This window comes from Heterodontus francisci, chromosome 49 (assembly GCF_036365525.1).
Source record: "Heterodontus francisci isolate sHetFra1 chromosome 49, sHetFra1.hap1, whole genome shotgun sequence".
In the NCBI taxonomy this organism is placed as follows: Eukaryota; Metazoa; Chordata; class Chondrichthyes; order Heterodontiformes; family Heterodontidae; genus Heterodontus; species Heterodontus francisci.
The window spans coordinates 15,478,942-15,502,569 of record NC_090419.1 but is presented as its reverse complement, the minus strand read 5'-3'; the positions used below and the strand labels follow the sequence as shown (position 1 = coordinate 15,502,569).

At 46.9% G+C, this 23,628-nt stretch overlaps 1 long non-coding RNA gene across 1 annotated transcript in view; it reads left to right on the top strand.

The window, feature by feature from the left end:
* Positions 1 to 23,628, top strand: part of LOC137358422 (uncharacterized) — a 136,228-nt gene that overhangs the window by 96,081 nt on the left and 16,519 nt on the right. The gene's annotated exons all lie outside the window — the stretch shown is intronic.

Sequence of the window (23,628 nt, the reverse complement as noted above, 5' to 3'; positions counted from 1 at the left end):
ATATCAGAGTGTTACAAGGAGGGGTGAGGGAAATATCAGGGTGTAACAGTGAGGGGTGTGGGATATATCAGAGTCTTACAGTGAGGGGTGGGATATATCAGGGTGTTACTGTGAGGGGTGTGGGATATATCAGAGTGTTACAAGGAGGGGTGTGGGAAATATCAGGGTGCAACAGTGAGGGGTGTGGGATATATCAGAGTCTTACAGTGAGGGAGTGGGATATATCAGGGTGTTACTGTGAGGGGTGTGAGATATATCAGAGTGTTGCAGTGAGGGGTGTGGGATATATCAGATTGTTACAGTGAGGGGTGTGGGATATATCAGGGTGTTACTGTGAGGGGTGTGAGATATATCAGAGTGTTCCAGTGAGGGGTGTGGGATATATCAGATTGTTCCAGTGAGGGGCGTGGGATATATCAGAGTCTTACAGTGAGGGGGTGGGATATATCAGAGTGTTACAGTGAGGGGTGTGGGATATATCAGGGTGTTACTGTGAGGGGTGTGGGATATATCATGGTGTTACAGTGAGGGGTTTGGGATATATCAGAGTGTTACAGTGAGGGGTGCGGGATATATTAGAGTGTTCCTGTGAGGGGTGTCAGATATTTTAGAGTGTTACAGTGAGGGGGGTGGCATACATCAGAGTGTTACAGTGAGGGGTGTGGGAAATATCATAGTGTTACCGTGAGGGGTGTGGGATATATCAGAGTGTTACAGTGAGGGGTGTGGGATATATCAGAGTGTTACAGTGAGGAGTGTGGGATATATCAGAGTGTTACAGTGAGGGGTGTGGGATATATCAGGTTGTTACTGTGAGGTGTATGAGATATATCAGGGTGTTACTGTGAGGGGTGTGGAATATATCTGAGTGTTACAGTGAGGGGTGTGGGATATATCAGAGTGTTACAGTGAGGGGTGTGGGATATATCAGAGTGTTACAGTGAGGGGTGTGGGATACATCAGATTGTTACAGTGAGGGGTTCGGGAATATATCAGAGTGTTACATTGAGGGGTGTGGGATATTTCAGAGTGTTAGAGTGAGGCTTGTGGGATATATCAGAGTGTTACAGAGAAGGGTGTGGGATATATCAGAGTGTTAGAGTGAGCGGTGTGGGATATATCAGAGTGTTACAGTGAGGGGTTTGGGATATATCAGAGTGTTTGAGTGAGGGGTGTGGGATATATCAGAGTGTTACAGTGAGGGGTGTGGGATATTTCAGAGTGAACCGTGAGGGGTGTGGGATATTTCAGAGTGTTACAGTGAGGCTTGTGGGATATATCAGAGTGCTCCAGTGAGGGATGTGGGATATATCAGAGTGTTACAGTGAGGCTTGTGGGATATATCAGAGTGTTACAGTGAGGGATGTGGGATATATCAGAGTGTTAAGTGAAGGGTGTGGGATATATCAGAGTGTTGCAGTGAGGGGTGTGGGATATATCAGAGTGTAACTGTTTGTGGTGTGGGATATATCAGAGTGAACCGTGAGGGGTGTAGGATATATCAGAGTGTTAGAGTGAGGGGTGTGGGATATATCACTGTGTTACAGTGAAGGGTGTGGGATATATCAGAGTGTTACAGTGAGGGGAGTGGGGTATATCAGAGTGTTTCAGTGAGGGGTGTGGGATATATCAGAGTGTTACATTGAGGGGTGTGGGATATATCAGAGTGTTGCAGTGAGGGGTGTGGGATATACCAGAGTGTTACTGTGAGGGGTGTGGGATATATCAGAGTGTTGCAGTGAGGGGTGTGGGATATATCAGAGTGTTACAGTGAGGGGTGTGGGATATATCAGAGTGTTGCAGTGAGGGGTGTGGGATATATCAGAGTGTTACAGGGAGGGGTGTGGGATATATCAGATTGTTACAATGAGGGGTGTGGGATATATCAGAGTGCGACAGTGAGGGGTGTGGGATATATCAGGCTGTTACTGTGAGGGGTGTGGGATATATCAGGGTGTTACTGTGAGGGTGTGGGATATATCAGATTGTTACAATGAGGGGTGTGGGATATATCAGAGTGTTACAGTGAGGGGTGTGGGATATATCAGATTGTTACAATGAGGGGTGTGGGATATATCAGAGTGCGACAGTGAGGGGTGTGGGATATGTCAGGCTGTTACTGTGAGGGGTGTGGGATATATCAGGGTGTTACTGTGAGGGGTGTGGGATATATCAGGGTGTTACTGTGAGGGGTGTGGGATATATCAGAGTGTTACAGTGAGGGGTGTGGCAAATATCAGCGTGTTACAGTGTGGGGTGTGGGATATATCAGGGTGTTACTGTGAGGGGTGTGGAATATATCTGGGTGTTACAGTAAGGGTTCTGGGATATATTAGAGTGTTTCAGTGAGGGGTGTGGGATATATCAGGTTGTTACTGTGAGGGGTGTGGGATATATCAGAGTGTTACAGTGAGGGGTGTGGGATATATCAGAGTGTTACAGTGAGGGGTGTGGGATATATCAGAGTGTTACAGTGAGGGGTGTGGGATATATCAGAGTGTTACTGTGAGGGGTGTGGGATATATCAGAGTGTTACTGTGAGGGGTGTGGGATATATCAGAGTGTTACAGTGAGGGGTGTGGGATATATCAGAGTGTTACAGTGAGGGGTGTGGGATATATCAGAGTGTTACAGTGAGGGGTGTGGGATATATCAGAGTGTTACAGTGAGGGGTGTGGGATATATCAGAGTGTTACTGTGAGGGCTGTGGGATGTATCAGGGTGTTACTGTGAGGGGTGTGGGATATATCAGAGTGTTACAGTGAGGGGTGTGGGATATATCAGAGTGTTACAGTGAGGGGTGTGGGATATATCAGGGTGTTACTGTGAGGGGTGTGGGATATATCAGGGTGTTACTGTGAGGGGTGTGGGATATATCAGGGTGTTACTGTGAGGGGTGTGGGATATATCAGAGTGTTACTGTGAGGGGTGTGGGATATATCAGGGTGTTACTGTGAGGGGTGTGGGATATATCAGGGTGTTACTGTGAGGGGTGTGGGATATATCAGAGTGTTACAGTGAGGGGTGTGGCAAATATCAGCGTGTTACAGTGTGGGGTGTGGGATATATCAGGGTGTTACTGTGAGGGGTGTGGAATATATCTGGGTGTTACAGTAAGGGTTCTGGGATATATTAGAGTGTTACAGTGAGGGGTGTGGGATATATCAGGGTGTTACTGTGAGGGGTGTGGGATATATCAGAGTGTTACAGTGAGGGGTGTGGGATATATCAGAGTGTTACAGTGAGGGGTGTGGGATATATCAGGTTGTTACTGTGAGGGCTGTGGGATGTATCAGGGTGTTACTGTGAGGGCTGTGGGATGTATCAGGGTGTTACTGTGAGGGGTGTGGGATATATCAGAGTGTTACAGTGAGGGGTGTGGGATATATCAGAGTGTTACAGTGAGGGGTTTGGGATATATCAGAGTGTTACAGTGAGGGGTGCGGGATATATTAGAGTGTTCCTGTGAGGGGTGTCAGATATTTTAGAGTGTTACAGTGAGGGGGGTGGCATACATCAGAGTGTTACAGTGAGGGGTGTGGGAAATATCATAGTGTTACCGTGAGGGGTGTGGGATATATCAGAGTGTTACAGTGAGGGGTGTGGGATATATCAGAGTGTTACAGTGAGGAGTGTGGGATATATCAGAGTGTTACAGTGAGGGGTGTGGGATATATCAGGTTGTTACTGTGAGGTGTATGAGATATATCAGGGTGTTACTGTGAGGGGTGTGGAATATATCTGAGTGTTACAGTGAGGGGTGTGGGATATATCAGAGTGTTACAGTGAGGGGTGTGGGATACATCAGATTGTTACAGTGAGGGGTTCTGGGATATATCAGAGTGTTACATTGAGGGGTGTGGGATATTTCAGAGTGTTAGAGTGAGGCTTGTGGGATATATCAGAGTGTTACAGAGAAGGGTGTGGGATATATCAGAGTGTTAGAGTGAGCGGTGTGGGATATATCAGAGTGTTACAGTGAGGGGTTTGGGATATATCAGAGTGTTTGAGTGAGGGGTGTGGGATATATCAGAGTGTTACAGTGAGGGGTGTGGGATATTTCAGAGTGAACCGTGAGTGGTGTGGGATATTTCAGAGTGTTACAGTGAGGCTTGTGGGATATATCAGAGTGCTCCAGTGAGGGATGTGGGATATATCAGAGTGTTACAGTGAGGCTTGTGGGATATATCAGAGTGTTACAGTGAGGGATGTGGGATATATCAGAGTGTTAAGTGAAGGGTGTGGGATATATCAGAGTGTTGCACTGAGGGGTGTGGGATATATCAGAGTGTAACTGTTTGTGGTGTGGGATATATCAGAGTGAACCGTGAGGGGTGTAGGATATATCAGAGTGTTAGAGTGAGGGGTGTGGGATATATCACTGTGTTACAGTGAAGGGTGTGGGATATATCAGAGTGTTACAGTGAGGGGAGTGGGGTATATCAGAGTGTTTCAGTGAGGGGTGTGGGATATATCAGAGTGTTACATTGAGGGGTGTGGGATATATCAGAGTGTTGCAGTGAGGGGTGTGGGATATACCAGAGTGTTACTGTGAGGGGTGTGGGATATATCAGAGTGTTGCAGTGAGGGGTGTGGGATATATCAGAGTGTTACAGTGAGGGGTGTGGGATATATCAGAGTGTTGCAGTGAGGGGTGTGGGATATATCAGAGTGTTACAGGGAGGGGTGTGGGATATATCAGATTGTTACAATGAGGGGTGTGGGATATATCAGAGTGCGACAGTGAGGGGTGTGGGATATATCAGGCTGTTACTGTGAGGGGTGTGGGATATATCAGGGTGTTACTGTGAGGGTGTGGGATATATCAGATTGTTACAATGAGGGGTGTGGGATATATCAGAGTGTTACAGTGAGGGGTGTGGGATATATCAGATTGTTACAATGAGGGGTGTGGGATATATCAGAGTGCGACAGTGAGGGGTGTGGGATATGTCAGGCTGTTACTGTGAGGGGTGTGGGATATATCAGGGTGTTACTGTGAGGGGTGTGGGATATATCAGGGTGTTACTGTGAGGGGTGTGGGATATATCAGAGTGTTACAGTGAGGGGTGTGGCAAATATCAGCGTGTTACAGTGTGGGGTGTGGGATATATCAGGGTGTTACTGTGAGGGGTGTGGAATATATCTGGGTGTTACAGTAAGGGTTCTGGGATATATTAGAGTGTTTCAGTGAGGGGTGTGGGATATATCAGGTTGTTACTGTGAGGGGTGTGGGATATATCAGAGTGTTACAGTGAGGGGTGTGGGATATATCAGAGTGTTACAGTGAGGGGTGTGGGATATATCAGAGTGTTACAGTGAGGGGTGTGGGATATATCAGAGTGTTACTGTGAGGGGTGTGGGATATATCAGAGTGTTACTGTGAGGGGTGTGGGATATATCAGAGTGTTACAGTGAGGGGTGTGGGATATATCAGAGTGTTACAGTGAGGGGTGTGGGATATATCAGAGTGTTACAGTGAGGGGTGTGGGATATATCAGAGTGTTACAGTGAGGGGTGTGGGATATATCAGAGTGTTACTGTGAGGGCTGTGGGATGTATCAGGGTGTTACTGTGAGGGGTGTGGGATATATCAGAGTGTTACAGTGAGGGGTGTGGGATATATCAGAGTGTTACAGTGAGGGGTGTGGGATATATCAGGGTGTTACTGTGAGGGGTGTGGGATATATCAGGGTGTTACTGTGAGGGGTGTGGGATATATCAGGGTGTTACTGTGAGGGGTGTGGGATATATCAGAGTGTTACTGTGAGGGGTGTGGGATATATCAGGGTGTTACTGTGAGGGGTGTGGGATATATCAGGGTGTTACTGTGAGGGGTGTGGGATATATCAGAGTGTTACAGTGAGGGGTGTGGCAAATATCAGCGTGTTACAGTGTGGGGTGTGGGATATATCAGGGTGTTACTGTGAGGGGTGTGGAATATATCTGGGTGTTACAGTAAGGGTTCTGGGATATATTAGAGTGTTACAGTGAGGGGTGTGGGATATATCAGGGTGTTACTGTGAGGGGTGTGGGATATATCAGAGTGTTACAGTGAGGGGTGTGGGATATATCAGAGTGTTACAGTGAGGGGTGTGGGATATATCAGGTTGTTACTGTGAGGGCTGTGGGATGTATCAGGGTGTTACTGTGAGGGCTGTGGGATGTATCAGGGTGTTACTGTGAGGGGTGTGGGATATATCAGAGTGTTACAGTGAGGGGTGTGGGATATATCAGAGTGTTACAGTGAGGGGTTTGGGATATATCAGAGTGTTACAGTGAGGGGTGCGGGATATATTAGAGTGTTCCTGTGAGGGGTGTCAGATATTTTAGAGTGTTACAGTGAGGGGGGTGGCATACATCAGAGTGTTACAGTGAGGGGTGTGGGAAATATCATAGTGTTACCGTGAGGGGTGTGGGATATATCAGAGTGTTACAGTGAGGGGTGTGGGATATATCAGAGTGTTACAGTGAGGAGTGTGGGATATATCAGAGTGTTACAGTGAGGGGTGTGGGATATATCAGGTTGTTACTGTGAGGTGTATGAGATATATCAGGGTGTTACTGTGAGGGGTGTGGAATATATCTGAGTGTTACAGTGAGGGGTGTGGGATATATCAGAGTGTTACAGTGAGGGGTGTGGGATACATCAGATTGTTACAGTGAGGGGTTCTGGGATATATCAGAGTGTTACATTGAGGGGTGTGGGATATTTCAGAGTGTTAGAGTGAGGCTTGTGGGATATATCAGAGTGTTACAGAGAAGGGTGTGGGATATATCAGAGTGTTAGAGTGAGCGGTGTGGGATATATCAGAGTGTTACAGTGAGGGGTTTGGGATATATCAGAGTGTTTGAGTGAGGGGTGTGGGATATATCAGAGTGTTACAGTGAGGGGTGTGGGATATTTCAGAGTGAACCGTGAGTGGTGTGGGATATTTCAGAGTGTTACAGTGAGGCTTGTGGGATATATCAGAGTGCTCCAGTGAGGGATGTGGGATATATCAGAGTGTTACAGTGAGGCTTGTGGGATATATCAGAGTGTTACAGTGAGGGATGTGGGATATATCAGAGTGTTAAGTGAAGGGTGTGGGATATATCAGAGTGTTGCACTGAGGGGTGTGGGATATATCAGAGTGTAACTGTTTGTGGTGTGGGATATATCAGAGTGAACCGTGAGGGGTGTAGGATATATCAGAGTGTTAGAGTGAGGGGTGTGGGATATATCACTATGTTACAGTGAAGGGTGTGGGATATATCAGAGTGTTACAGTGAGGGGAGTGGGGTATATCAGAGTGTTTCAGTGAGGGGTGTGGGATATATCAGAGTGTTACATTGAGGGGTGTGGGATATATCAGAGTGTTGCAGTGAGGGGTGTGGGATATACCAGAGTGTTACTGTGAGGGGTGTGGGATATATCAGAGTGTTGCAGTGAGGGGTGTGGGATATATCAGAGTGTTACAGTGAGGGGTGTGGGATATATCAGAGTGTTGCAGTGAGGGGTGTGGGATATATCAGAGTGTTACAGGGAGGGGTGTGGGGTATATCAGGGTGTTACTGTGAGGGGTTGGGATATATCAGATTGTTACAATGAGGGGTGTGGGATATATCAGAGTGTTACAGTGAGGGGTGTGGGATATATCAGATTGTTACAATGAGGGGTGTGGGATATATCAGAGTGCGACAGTGAGGGGTGTGGGATATATCAGGCTGTTACTGTGAGGGGTGTGGGATATATCAGGGTGTTACTGTGAGGGGTGTGGGATATATCAGGGTGTTACTGTGAGGGGTGTGGGATATATCAGAGTGTTACAGTGAGGGATGTGGGATATATCAGAGTGTTAAGTGAAGGGTGTGGGATATATCAGAGTGTTGCAGTGAGGGGTGTGGGATATATCAGAGTGTAACTGTTTGTGGTGTGGTATATATCAGAGTGAACCGTGAGGGGTGTAGGATATATCAGAGTGTTAGAGTGAGGGGTGTGGGATATATCACTGTGTTACAGTGAAGGGTGTGGGATATATCAGAGTGTTACAGTGAGGGGAGTGGGGTATATCAGAGTGTTTCAGTGAGGGGTGTGGGATATATCAGAGTGTTACATTGAGGGGTGTGGGATATATCAGAGTGTTGCAGTGAGGGGTGTGGGATATACCAGAGTGTTACTGTGAGGGGTGTGGGATATATCAGAGTGTTGCAGTGAGGGGTGTGGGATATATCAGAGTGTTACAGTGAGGGGTGTGGGATATATCAGAGTGTTGCAGTGAGGGGTGTGGGATATATCAGAGTGTTACAGGGAGGGGTGTGGGGTATATCAGGGTGTTACTGTGAGGGGTTGGGATATATCAGATTGTTACAATGAGGGGTGTGGGATATATCAGAGTGTTACAGTGAGGGGTGTGGGATATATCAGATTGTTACAATGAGGGGTGTGGGATATATCAGAGTGCGACAGTGAGGGGTGTGGGATATATCAGGCTGTTACTGTGAGGGGTGTGGGATATATCAGGGTGTTACTGTGAGGGGTGTGGGATATATCAGGGTGTTACTGTGAGGGGTGTGGGATATATCAGAGTGTTACAGTGAGGGGTGTGGCAAATATCAGCGTGTTACAGTGTGGGGTGTGGGATATATCAGGGTGTTACTGTGAGGGGTGTGGAATATATCTGGGTGTTACAGTAAGGGTTCTGGGATATATTAGAGTGTTACAGTGAGGGGTGTGGGATATATCAGGTTGTTACTGTGAGGGGTGTGGGATATATCAGAGTGTTACAGTGAGGGGTGTGGGATATATCAGAGTGTTACAGTGAGGGGTGTGGGATATATCAGAGTGTTACAGTGAGGGGTGTGGGATATATCAGAGTGTTACTGTGAGGGGTGTGGGATATATCAGAGTGTTACTGTGAGGGGTGTGGGATATATCAGAGTGTTACAGTGAGGGGTGTGGGATATATCAGAGTGTTACAGTGAGGGGTGTGGGATATATCAGAGTGTTACAGTGAGGGGTGTGGGATATATCAGAGTGTTACAGTGAGGGGTGTGGGATATATCAGAGTGTTACTGTGAGGGCTGTGGGATGTATCAGGGTGTTACTGTGAGGGGTGTGGGATATATCAGAGTGTTACAGTGAGGGGTGTGGGATATATCAGAGTGTTACAGTGAGGGGTGTGGGATATATCAGGGTGTTACTGTGAGGGGTGTGGGATATATCAGGGTGTTACTGTGAGGGGTGTGGGATATATCAGGGTGTTACTGTGAGGGGTGTGGGATATATCAGAGTGTTACTGTGAGGGGTGTGGGATATATCAGGGTGTTACTGTGAGGGGTGTGGGATATATTAGGGTGTTACTGTGAGGGGTGTGGGATATATCAGAGTGTTACAGTGAGGGGTGTGGCAAATATCAGCGTGTTACAGTGTGGGGTGTGGGATATATCAGGGTGTTACTGTGAGGGGTGTGGAATATATCTGGGTGTTACAGTAAGGGTTCTGGGATATATTAGAGTGTTACAGTGAGGGGTGTGGGATATATCAGGGTGTTACTGTGAGGGGTGTGGGATATATCAGAGTGTTACAGTGAGGGGTGTGGGATATATCAGAGTGTTACAGTGAGGGGTGTGGGATATATCAGAGTGTTACAGTGAGGGGTGTGGGATATATCAGGTTGTTACTGTGAGGGCTGTGGGATGTATCAGGGTGTTACTGTGAGGGGTGTGGGATATATCAGAGTGTTACTGTGAGGGGTGTGGGATATATCAGGGTGTTACTGTGAGGGGTGTGGGATATATCAGAGTGTTACTGTGAGGGGTGTGGGATATATCAGAGTGTTACAGTGAGGGGTGTGGGATATATCAGGGTGTTACTGTGAGGGGTGTGGGATATATCAGAGTGTTACAAGGAGGGGTGTGGGAAATATCAGGGTGTAACAGTGAGGGGTGTGGAATATATCAGAGTGTTCCAGTGAGGGGTGTGGGATATATCAGAGTGTTAGAGTGACGGGTGTGGGATATATCAGAGTGTTACTGTGAGGTGTGTGGGAAATATCAGGGTGTTACTGTGAGGTGTGTGGGGTATATCAGAGTGTTACTGTGAGTTGTGTGGGAAATATCAGGGTGTTACTGTGAGGGGTGTGGGATATATCAGGGTGTTACTGTGAGGGGTGTGGGATATATCAGAGTGTTACAAGGAGGGGTGTGGGAAATATCAGGGTGTAACAGTGAGGGGTGTGGGATATATCAGAGTGTTCCAGTGAGGGGTGTGGGATATATCAGATTGTTACTGTGAGGGGTGTGGGAAATATCAGATTGTTACAGTGAGGGGTGTGGGATATATCAGGGTGTTACTGTGAGGGGTGTGAGATATATCAGAGTGTTCCAGTGAGGGGTGTGGGATATATCAGATTGTTCCAGTGAGGGGCGTGGGATATATCAGAGTCTTACAGTGAGGGGGTGGGATATATCAGAGTGTTACAGTGAGGGGTGTGGGACATATCAGGGTGTTACTGTGAGGGGTGTGGGATATATCATGGTGTTACAGTGAGGGGTTTGGGATATATCAGAGTGTTACAGTGAGGGGTGCGGGATATATTAGAGTGTTCCTGTGAGGGGTGTCAGATATTTTAGAGTGTTACAGTGAGGGGGGTGGCATACATCAGAGTGTTACAGTGAGGGATGTGGGATATATCAGAGTGTTACTGTTAAGGGTGTCGGATCTATCAGATTGTTACAGTGAGGGGTGTGGGATATATCAGAGTGTTCGTGTGAGGGGTGTCAGATATTTTTGAGTGTTACAGTGAGGGGGGTGGGATACATCAGAGTGTTACAGTGAGGGGTGTGGGAAATATCATAGTGTTACCGTGAGGGGTGTGGGATATATCAGAGTGTTACAGTGAGGGGTGTGGGATATATCAGAGTGTTACAGTGAGGAGTGTGGGATATATCAGAGTGTTACAGTGAGGGGTGTGGGATATATCAGGTTGTTACTGTGAGGTGTATGAGATATATCAGGGTGTTACTGTGAGGGGTGTGGAATATATCTGAGTGTTACAGTGAGGGGTGTGGGATATATCAGAGTGTTACAGTGAGGGGTGTGGGATATATAAGAGTGTTACAGTGAGGGGTGTGGGATACATCAGATTGTTACAGTGAGGGGTTCTGGGATATATCAGAGTGTTACATTGAGGGGTGTGGGATATTTCAGAGTGAACCGTGAGGGGTGTAGGATATTTCAGAGTGTTAGAGTGAGGCTTGTGGGATATATCAGAGTGTTACAGAGAAGGGTGTGGGATATATCAGAGTGTTAGAGTGAGCGGTGTGGGATATATCAGAGTGTTACAGTGAGGGGTGTGGAATATATCAGAGTGTTTGAGTGAGGGGTGTGGGATATATCAGAGTGTTACAGTGAGGGGTGTGGGATATTTCAGAGTGAACCGTGAGGGGTGTGGGATATTTCAGAGTGTTACAGTGAGGCTTGTGGGATATATCAGAGTGCTCCAGTGAGGGATGTGGGATATATCAGAGTGTTACAGTGAGGCTTGTGGGATATATCAGAGTGTTACAGTGAGGGATGTGGGATATATCAGAGTGTTAAGTGAAGGGTGTGGGATATATCAGAGTGTTGCAGTGAGGGGTGTGGGATATATCAGAGTGTAACTGTTTGTGGTGTGGGATATATCAGAGTGAACCGTGAGGGGTGTAGGATATATCAGAGTGTTAGAGTGAGGGGTGTGGGATATATCACTGTGTTACAGTGAAGGGTGTGGGATATATCAGAGTGTTACAGTGAGGGGAGTGGGGTATATCAGAGTGTTTCAGTGAGGGGTGTGGGATATATCAGAGTGTTGCAGTGAGGGGTGTGGGATATATCAGAGTGTTACAGGGAGGGGTGTGGGGTATATCAGGGTGTTACTGTGAGGGGTTGGGATATATCAGATTGTTACAATGAGGGGTGTGGGATATATCAGAGTGTTACAGTGAGGGGTGTGGGATATATCAGATTGTTACAATGAGGGGTGTGGGATATATCAGAGTGCGACAGTGAGGGGTGTGGGATATATCAGGCTGTTACTGTGAGGGGTGTGGGATATATCAGGGTGTTACTGTGAGGGGTGTGGGATATATCAGGGTGTTACTGTGAGGGGTGTGGGATATATCAGAGTGTTACAGTGAGGGGTGTGGCAAATATCAGCGTGTTACAGTGTGGGGTGTGGGATATATCAGGGTGTTACTGTGAGGGGTGTGGAATATATCTGGGTGTTACAGTAAGGGTTCTGGGATATTTTAGAGTGTTACAGTGAGGGGTGTGGGATATATCAGGTTGTTACTGTGAGGGGTGTGGGATATATCAGAGTGTTACAGTGAGGGGTGTGGGATATATCAGAGTGTTACAGTGAGGGGTGTGGGATATATCAGAGTGTTACAGTGAGGGGTGTGGGATATATCAGAGTGTTACTGTGAGGGGTGTGGGATATATCAGAGTGTTACTGTGAGGGGTGTGGGATATATCAGAGTGTTACAGTGAGGGGTGTGGGATATATCAGAGTGTTACAGTGAGGGGTGTGGGATATATCAGAGTGTTACAGTGAGGAGTGTGGGATATATCAGAGTGTTACAGTGAGGGGTGTGGGATATATCAGGTTGTTACTGTGAGGTGTATGAGATATATCAGGGTGTTACTGTGAGGGGTGTGGAATATATCTGAGTGTTACAGTGAGGGGTGTGGGATATATCAGAGTGTTACAGTGAGGGGTGTGGGATATATCAGAGTGTTACAGTGAGGGGTGTGGGATACATCAGATTGTTACAGTGAGGGGTTCTGGGATATATCAGAGTGTTACATTGAGGGGTGTGGGATATTTCAGAGTGAACCGTGAGGGGTGTAGGATATTTCAGAGTGTTAGAGTGAGGCTTGTGGGATATATCAGAGTGTTACAGAGAAGGGTGTGGGATATATCAGAGTGTTAGAGTGAGCGGTGTGGGATATATCAGAGTGTTACAGTGAGGGGTGTGGAATATATCAGAGTGTTTGAGTGAGGGGTGTGGGATATATCAGAGTGTTACAGTGAGGGGTGTGGGATATTTCAGAGTGAACCGTGAGGGGTGTGGGATATTTCAGAGTGTTACAGTGAGGCTTGTGGGATATATCAGAGTGCTCCAGTGAGGGATGTGGGATATATCAGAGTGTTACAGTGAGGCTTGTGGGATATATCAGAGTGTTACAGTGAGGGATGTGGGATATATCAGAGTGTTAAGTGAAGGGTGTGGGATATATCAGAGTGTTGCAGTGAGGGGTGTGGGATATATCAGAGTGTAACTGTTTGTGGTGTGGGATATATCAGAGTGAACCGTGAGGGGTGTAGGATATATCAGAGTGTTAGAGTGAGGGGTGTGGGATATATCACTGTGTTACAGTGAAGGGTGTGGGATATATCAGAGTGTTACAGTGAGGGGAGTGGGGTATATCAGAGTGTTTCAGTGAGGGGTGTGGGATATATCAGAGTGTTGCAGTGAGGGGTGTGGGATATATCAGAGTGTTACAGGGAGGGGTGTGGGGTATATCAGGGTGTTACTGTGAGGGGTTGGGATATATCAGATTGTTACAATGAGGGGTGTGGGATATATCAGAGTGTTACAGTGAGGGGTGTGGGATATATCAGATTGTTACAATGAGGGGTGTGGGATATATCAGAGTGCGACAGTGAGGGGTGTGGGATATATCAGGCTGTTACTGTGAGGGGTGTGGGATATATCAGGGTGTTACTGTGAGGGGTGTGGGATATATCAGGGTGTTACTGTGAGGGGTGTGGGATATATCAGAGTGTTACAGTGAGGGGTGTGGCAAATATCAGCGTGTTACAGTGTGGGGTGTGGGATATATCAGGGTGTTACTGTGAGGGGTGTGGAATATATCTGGGTGTTACAGTAAGGGTTCTGGGATATATTAGAGTGTTACAGTGAGGGGTGTGGGATATATCAGGTTGTTACTGTGAGGGGTGTGGGATATATCAGAGTGTTACAGTGAGGGGTGTGGGATATATCAGAGTGTTACAGTGAGGGGTGTGGGATATATCAGAGTGTTACAGTGAGGGGTGTGGGATATATCAGAGTGTTACTGTGAGGGGTGTGGGATATATCAGAGTGTTACTGTGAGGGGTGTGGGATATATCAGAGTGTTACAGTGAGGGGTGTGGGATATATCAGAGTGTTACAGTGAGGGGTGTGGGATATATCAGAGTGTTACAGTGAGGGGTGTGGGATATATCAGAGTGTTACAGTGAGGGGTGTGGGATATATCAGAGTGTTACTGTGAGGGCTGTGGGATGTATCAGGGTGTTACTGTGAGGGGTGTGGGATATATCAGAGTGTTACAGTGAGGGGTGTGGGATATATCAGAGTGTTACAGTGAGGGGTGTGGGATATATCAGGGTGTTACTTTGAGGGGTGTGGGATATATCAGGGTGTTACTGTGAGGGGTGTGGGATATATCAGGGTGTTACTGTGAGGGGTGTGGGATATATCAGAGTGTTACTGTGAGGGGTGTGGGATATATCAGGGTGTTACTGTGAGGGGTGTGGGATATATTAGGGTGTTACTGTGAGGGGTGTGGGATATATCAGAGTGTTACAGTGAGGGGTGTGGCAAATATCAGCGTGTTACAGTGTGGGGTGTGGGATATATCAGGGTGTTACTGTGAGGGGTGTGGAATATATCTGGGTGTTACAGTAAGGGTTCTGGGATATATTAGAGTGTTACAGTGAGGGGTGTGGGATATATCAGGGTGTTACTGTGAGGGGTGTGGGATATATCAGAGTGTTACAGTGAGGGGTGTGGGATATATCAGAGTGTTACAGTGAGGGGTGTGGGATATATCAGAGTGTTACAGTGAGGGGTGTGGGATATATCAGGTTGTTACTGTGAGGGCTGTGGGATGTATCAGGGTGTTACTGTGAGGGGTGTGGGATATATCAGAGTGTTACTGTGAGGGGTGTGGGATATATCAGGGTGTTACTGTGAGGGGTGTGGGATATATCAGAGTGTTACTGTGAGGGGTGTGGGATATATCAGAGTGTTACAGTGAGGGGTGTGGGATATATCAGGGTGTTACTGTGAGGGGTGTGGGATATATCAGAGTGTTACAAGGAGGGGTGTGGGAAATATCAGGGTGTAACAGTGAGGGGTGTGGAATATATCAGAGTGTTCCAGTGAGGGGTGTGGGATATATCAGAGTGTTAGAGTGACGGGTGTGGGATATATCAGAGTGTTACTGTGAGGTGTGTGGGAAATATCAGGGTGTTACTGTGAGGTGTGTGGGGTATATCAGAGTGTTACTGTGAGTTGTGTGGGAAATATCAGGGTGTTACTGTGAGGGGTGTGGGATATATCAGGGTGTTACTGTGAGGGGTGTGGGATATATCAGAGTGTTACAAGGAGGGGTGTGGGAAATATCAGGGTGTAACAGTGAGGGGTGTGGGATATATCAGAGTGTTCCAGTGAGGGGTGTGGGATATATCAGATTGTTACTGTGAGGGGTGTGGGAAATATCAGATTGTTACAGTGAGGGGTGTGGGATATATCAGGGTGTTACTGTGAGGGGTGTGAGATATATCAGAGTGTTCCAGTGAGGGGTGTGGGATATATCAGATTGTTCCAGTGAGGGGCGTGGGATATATCATGGTGTTACAGTGAGGGGTTTGGGATATATCAGAGTGTTACAGTGAGGGGTGCGGGATATATTAGAGTGTTCCTGTGAGGGGTGTCAGATATTTTAGAGTGTTACAGTGAGGGGGGTGGCATACATCAGAGTGTTACAGTGAGGGATGTGGGATATATCAGAGTGTTACTGTTAAGGGTGTCGGATCTATCAGATTGTTACAGTGAGGGGTGTGGGATATATCAGAGTGTTCGTGTGAGGGGTGTCAGATATTTTTGAGTGTTACAGTGAGGGGGGTGGGATACATCAGAGTGTTACAGTGAGGGGTGTGGGAAATATCATAGTGTTACCGTGAGGGGTGTGGGATATATCAGAGTGTTACAGTGAGGGGTGTGGGATATATCAGAGTGTTACAGTGAGGAGTGTGGGATATATCAGAGTGTTACAGTGAGGGGTGTGGGATATATCAGGTTGTTACTGTGAGGTGTATGAGATATATCAGGGTGTTACTGTGAGGGGTGTGGAATATATCTGAGTGTTACAGTGAGGGGTGTGGGATATATCAGAGTGTTACAGTGAGGGGTGTGGGATATATCAGAGTGTTACAGTGAGGGGTGTGGGATACATCAGATTGTTACAGTGAGGGGTTCTGGGATATATCAGAGTGTTACATTGAGGGGTGTGGGATATTTCAGAGTGAACCGTGAGGGGTGTAGGATATTTCAGAGTGTTAGAGTGAGGCTTGTGGGATATATCAGAGTGTTACAGAGAAGGGTGTGGGATATATCAGAGTGTTAGAGTGAGCGGTGTGGGATATATCAGAGTGTTACAGTGAGGGGTGTGGAATATATCAGAGTGTTTGAGTGAGGGGTGTGGGATATATCAGAGTGTTACAGTGAGGGGTGTGGGATATTTCAGAGTGAACCGTGAGGGGTGTGGGATATTTCAGAGTGTTACAGTGAGGCTTGTGGGATATATCAGAGTGCTCCAGTGAGGGATGTGGGATATATCAGAGTGTTACAGTGAGGCTTGTGGGATATATCAGAGTGTTACAGTGAGGGATGTGGGATATATCAGAGTGTTAAGTGAAGGGTGTGGGATATATCAGAGTGTTGCAGTGAGGGGTGTGGGATATATCAGAGTGTAACTGTTTGTGGTGTGGGATATATCAGAGTGAACCGTGAGGGGTGTAGGATATATCAGAGTGTTAGAGTGAGGGGTGTGGGATATATCACTGTGTTACAGTGAAGGGTGTGGGATATATCAGAGTGTTACAGTGAGGGGAGTGGGGTATATCAGAGTGTTTCAGTGAGGGGTGTGGGATATATCAGAGTGTTGCAGTGAGGGGTGTGGGATATACCAGAGTGTTACTGTGAGGGGTGTCAAAAATATCAGAGTGTTACTGTGAGGGGTTGGGATATATCAGATTGTTACAATGAGGGGTGTGGGATATATCAGAGTGTTACAGTGAGGGGTGTGGGATATATCAGATTGTTACAGTGAGGGGTGTGGGATATATCAGATTGTTACAATGAGGGGTGTGGGATATATCAGAGTGTTACAGTGAGGGATGTAGGATATATAAGGTTTTTACTGTGAGGGGTGTGGGATATATCAGCGTGTTACAGTGTGGGGTGTGGGATATATCAGGGTGTTACTGTGAGGGGTGTGGAATATATCTGGGTGTTACAGTGAGGGGTGTGGGATGTATCAGGTTGTTACTGAGAGGGGTGTGGGATATATCAGGTTGTTACTGTGAGGGCTGTGGGATGTATCAGGTTGTTACTGTGAGGGGTGTGGGATCTATCAGGGTGTTACTGTGAGGGGTGTGGGATATATCAGAGTGTTACTGTGAGGGGTGTGGGATATATCAGAGTGTTACAGTGAGGGGTGTGGGATATATCAGAGTGTTACAGTGAGGGGTGTGGGATATATCAGAGTGTTACAGTGAGGGATGTGGGATATATCAGGGTGTTACTGTGAGGTGTGTGGGGTATATCAGAGTGTTACTGTGAGGGGTGTGGGAAATATCAGGGTGTTACTGTGAGGGGTGTGGGATATATCAGAGTGTTACAGTGAGGGGTGTGGGATATATCAGGGTGTTACTGTGAGGAGTGAGGGAAATATCAGGGTGTAACTGTGAGGGGTGTGGGATATATCAGGGTGTTACTGTGAGGGGTGTGGGATATATCAGAGTGTTACAAGGAGGGGTGTGGGAAATATCAGGGTGTAACAGTGAGGGGTGTGGGATATATCAGAGTGTTCCAGTGAGGGGTGTGGGATATATCAGAGTGTTAGAGTGACGGGTGTGGGATATATCAGAGTGTTACTGTGAGGTGTGTGGGAAATATCAGGGTGTTACTGTGAGGGGTGTGGGATATATCAGAGTGTTACAAGGAGGGGTGTGGGATATATCAGATTGTTACAGTGAGGGGTGTGGGATATATCAGGGTGTTACTGTGAGGGGTGTGAGATATATCAGAGTGTTCCAGTGAGGGGTGTGGGAAATATCAGAGTGTCACAGTGAGGGGTGTGGGATACATCAGATTGTTACAATGAGGGGTGTGGGATATATCAGAGTGTTACAGTGAGGAGTGTGGGAGATATCAGAGTGTTACAGTGAGGGGTGTGGGAAATATCAGAGTGTTACAGTGAGGGGTGTGGGATATATCAGAGTGTTACAGTGAGGAGTGTGGGATATATCAGAGTGTTACAGTGAGGGGTGTGGGATATATCAGAGTGTTACAGTGAGGAGTGTGGGATGTATCAGAGTGTTACAGTGAGGGGTGTGGGATATATCAGGTTGTTACTGTGAGGTGTATGAGATATATCAGGGTGTTACAGTGAGGGGTGTGGAATATATCTGAGTGTTACAGTGAGGGGTGTGGGATATATCAGGGTGTTACTGTGAGGGGTGTGGAATATATCTGAGTGTTACAGTGAGGGGTGTGGGATATATCAGGGTGTTACAGTGAGGGGTGTGGGATATATCAGGATGTTACTGTGAGGGGTGTGGGATATATCAGGGTGTTACTGTGAGGGGTGTGGAATATATCTGAGTGTTACAGTGAGGGGTGTGGGATATATCAGAGAGTTACAGTGAGGGGTGTGGAATATATCTGAGTGTTACAGTGAGGGGTGTGGGATATATCAGGGTGTTACTGTGAGGGGTGTGGAATATATCTGAGTGTTACAGTGAGGGGTGTGGGATATATCAGGGTGTTACAGTGAGGGGTGTGGGATATATCAGGATGTTACTGTGAGGGGTGTGGGATATATCAGGGTGTTACTGTGAGGGGTGTGGAATATATCTGAGTGTTACAGTGAGGGGTGTGGGATATATCAGAGAGTTACAGTGAGGGGTGTGGGATATATCAGTGTGTTACAGTGAGAAGTGTGGGTTATATCAGAGTGTTACAGGGAGGGGTGTGGGATGTATCCGAGTGTTACTGTGAGGGGTGTGGGATATATCAGAGTGTTACAGTGAGGGTTGTGGGATATATCAGAGAGTTACAGTGAGGGGTGTGGGATATATCAGTGTGTTACAGTGAGAAGTGTGGGTTATATCAGAGTGTTACAGGGAGGGGTGTGGGATGTATCAGAGTGTTACTGTGAGGGGTGTGGGATATATCAGAGTGTTACAGTGAGGGGTGTGGGATATATCAGAGTGTTACAAGGAGGGGTGAGGGAAATATCAGGGTGTAACAGTGAGGGGTGTGGGATATATCAGAGTCTTACAGTGAGGGGGTGGGATATATCAGGGTGTTACTGTGAGGGGTGTGGGATATATCAGAGTGTTACAAGGAGGGGTGTGGGAAATATCAGGGTGCAACAGTGAGGGGTGTGGGATATATCAGAGTCTTACAGTGAGGGAGTGGGATATATCAGGGTGTTACTGTGAGGGGTGTGAGATATATCAGAGTGTTGCAGTGAGGGGTGTGGGATATATCAGATTGTTACAGTGAGGGTGTGGGATATATCAGGGTGTTACTGTGAGGGGTGTGAGATATATCAGAGTGTTCCAGTGAGGGGTGTGGGATATATCAGATTGTTACAGTGAGGGGCGTGGGATATATCAGAGTCTTACAGTGAGGGGGTGGGATATATCAGAGTGTTACAGTGAGGGGTGTGGGATATATCAGGGTGTTACTGTGAGGGGTGTGGGATATATCATGGTGTTACAGTGAGGGGTTTGGGATATATCAGAGTGTTACAGTGAGGGGTGCGGGATATATTAGAGTGTTCCTGTGAGGGGTGTCAGATATTTTAGAGTGTTACAGTGAGGGGGGTGGCATACATCAGAGTGTTACAGTGAGGGATGTGGGATATATCAGAGTGTTACTGTTAAGGGTGTCGGATCTATCAGATTGTTACAGTGAGGGGTGTGGGATATATCAGAGTGTTACAGTGAGGGGTGTGGGAAATATCATAGTGTTACCGTGAGGGGTGTGGGATATATCAGAGTGTTACAGTGAGGGGTGTGGGATATATCAGAGTGTTACAGTGAGGAGTGTGGGATATATCAGAGTGTTACAGTGAGGGGTGTGGGATATATCAGGTTGTTACTGTGAGGTGTATGAGATATATCAGGGTGTTACTGTGAGGGGTGTGGAATATATCTGAGTGTTACAGTGAGGGGTGTGGGATATATCAGGGTGTTACAGTGAGGGGTGTGGGATATATCAGGGTGTTACAGTGAGGGAGTGTGGGATATATCAGGGTGTTACTGTGAGGGGTGTGGGATATATCAGGGTGTTACTGTGTGGGGTGTGGAATATATCTGAGTGTTACAGTGAGGGGTGTGGGATATATCAGAGTGTTACAGTGAGGGTTGTGGGATATATCAGGGTGTTACTGTGAGGGGTGTGGAATATATCAGGGTGTTACAGTGAGGGGTGTGGAATATATCTGAGTGTTACAGTGAGGGGTGTGGGATATATCAGGGTGTTACAGTGAGGGAGTGTGGGATATATCAGGGTGTTACTGTGAGGGGTGTGGGATATATCAGGGTGTTACTGTGTGGGGTGTGGAATATATCTGAGTGTTACAGTGAGGGGTGTGGGATATATCAGAGTGTTACAGTGAGGGTTGTGGGATATATCAGAGTGTTACAGTGAGGGGTGTGGGATATATCAGTGTGTTACAGTGAGAATTGTGGGTTATATCAGAGTGTTACAGGGAGGGGTGTGGGATGTATCAGAGTGTTACTGTGAGGGGTGTGGGATATATCAGAGTGTTACAGTGAGGGGTGTGGGATATATCAGAGTGTTACAAGGAGGGGTGAGGGATATATCAGAGTGTTAGTAGTTGGGGGTGTGGGATATATCAGAGTGTTACAGTGAGGGGTGTGGGATATATCAGAGTGTTACAGTGAGGGGTGTGGGGTATATCAGAGTGTTACAGTGAGGGGTGTGGGATATATCAGAGTGTTACAGTGAGGGGTGTGGGGTATATCAGAGTGTTACAGTGAGGGGTGTGGGAAATATCAGACTGTTACAGTGAGGGGTGTGGGAGATATCAGAGTGTTACAGTGAGGGGTGTGGGGTATATCAGAGTGTTGCAGTGAGGGGTGTGGGAAATATCAGACTGTTACAGTGAGGGGTGTGGGAGATATCAGAGTGTTACAGTGAGGGGTGTGGGATATATCTGATTGTTACAGTGAGGGGTGTGGGATATATCAGAGTGTTACAGTGAGGGGTGTGGGATATATCAGAGTGTTACAGTGAGGGGTGTCGGATATATCTGAGTGTTACAGTGAGGGGTGTCGGATATATCAGTGTGTTACAGTGAGGGGTGTGGGATATATCAGAGTGTTACCGTGAGGGGTGTGGGATATATCAGTGTGTTACAGTGAGGGGTGTGGGATATATCAGTGTGTTACAGTGAGGGGTGTGGGATATATCAGAGTGTTACAGTGAGGGGTGTGGGATCTCTCAGATTGTTACAGTGAGGGGTGTGGGATATATCAGAGTGTTACAGTGAGGGGTGTGGGATATATCAGATTGTTACAGTGAGGGGTGTGGGATATATCAGAGTGTTACAGTGAGGGGTGTGGGATATATCAGATTGTTACAGTGAGGGGTTGTGGGATATATCAGAGTGTTGCAGTGAGGCGTGTGGGATATATTGGAGTGTTACAGTGAGAGGTGTGGGATATATCAGAGTGTTACAGTGAGGGGTGTGGGATATATCAGAGTGTTACAGTGAGGGGTGTGGGATATATCAGATTGTTACAGTGAGGGGTTGTGGGATATATCAGAGTGTTACAGTGAGGGGTGTGGGATATATCAGTGTGTTACAGTGAGGGGTGTGGGATATATCAGTGTGTTACAGTGAGGGGTGTGGGATATATCAGATTGTTGCAGTGAGGGGTGTGGGATATATCAGTGTGTTACAGTGAGGGGTGTGAGATATATCAGAGTGTTACAGTGAGGTGTTGTGGGATATATCAGTGTGTTACAGTGAGGGGTGTGAGATATATCAGAGTGTTACAGTGAGGGGTTGTGGGATATATCAGAGTGTTACAGTGAGTGGTGTGGGATATATCAGAGTGTTACAGTGAGGGGTGTGGGATATATCAGAGTGTTAGAGTGAGGGGTGTGGGATATATCAGAGTGTTACAGTGAGGGGTGTGGGATATATCAGATTGTTTCAGTGAGGGGTGTGGGATATATCAGTGTGTTACAGTGAGGGGTGTGGGATATGTCAGGGTGTTACTGTGATGGGTGTGGGATATATCAGAGTGTAAAAGTGAGGGGTGTGGGATATATCAGTGTGTTACAGTGAGGGGTGTGGGATATATCAGAGTGTTACAGTGAGGGGTGTGGGATATATCAGATTGTTTCAGTGAGGGGTGTGGGATATATCAGAGTGTTAGAGTGAGGGGTGTGGGATATATCAGTGTGTTACAGTGAGGGGTGTGGGATATATCAGAGTGTTAGAGTGAGGGGTGTGGGATATATCAGAGTGTTACAGTGAGGGGTGTGGGATATATCAGATTGTTTCAGTGAGGGGTGTGGGGTATATCAGAGTGTTACAGTGAGGGGTATGGGATATGTCAGGGTGTTACTGTGAGGGGTGTGGGATATATCAGAGTGTAAAAGTGAGGGGTGTGGGATATGTCAGTGTGTTACAGTGAGGGGTTGTGCGATATGTCAGGGTGTTACTGTGAGGGGTATGGGATATGTCAGTGTGTTACTGTGAGGGGTGTGGGATATATCAGAGTGTAAAAGTGAGGGGTGTGGGATATGTCAGTGTGTTATAGTGAGGGGTTGTGCGATATGTCAGGGTGTTACTGTGAGGGGTGTGGGATATATCAGAGTGTTACAGTGAGGGGTGTGGGATATATCAGTGTGTTACAGTGAGGGGTTGTGGGATATATCAGAGTGTTACAGTGAGGGGTGTGGGATATATCAGTGTGTTACAGTGAGGAGTGTGGGATATATCAGTGTGTTACAGTGAGGAGTGTGGGATATATCAGAGTGTTACAGTGAGGGGTGTGGGATATATCAGTGTGTTACAGGGAGGGGTGTGGGATATATCAGAGTGTTACAGTGAGGGGTGTGGGATATATCAGTGTGTTACAGTGAGGGGTTGTGGGATATATCAGAGTGTTACAGTGAGGGGTGTGGGATATATCAGTGTGTTACAGTGAGGAGTGTGGGATATATCAGTGTGTTACAGTGAGGAGTGTGGGATATATCAGAGTGTTACAGTGAGGGGTGTGGGATATATCAGTGTGTTACAGGGAGGGGTGTGGGATATATCAGAGTGTTACAGTGAGGGGTGTGGGATATATCAGTGTGTTACAGTGAGGAGTGTGGGATATATCAGAGTGTTACAGTGAGGGGTGTGGGATATATCAGTGTGTTACAGTGAGGGGTGTGGGATATATCAGAGTGTTGCAGTGAGGGGTGTGGGATATATCAGAGTGTTACAGTGAGGGGTGTGGGATATATCAGTGTGTTACAGTGAGGGATTGTGGGATA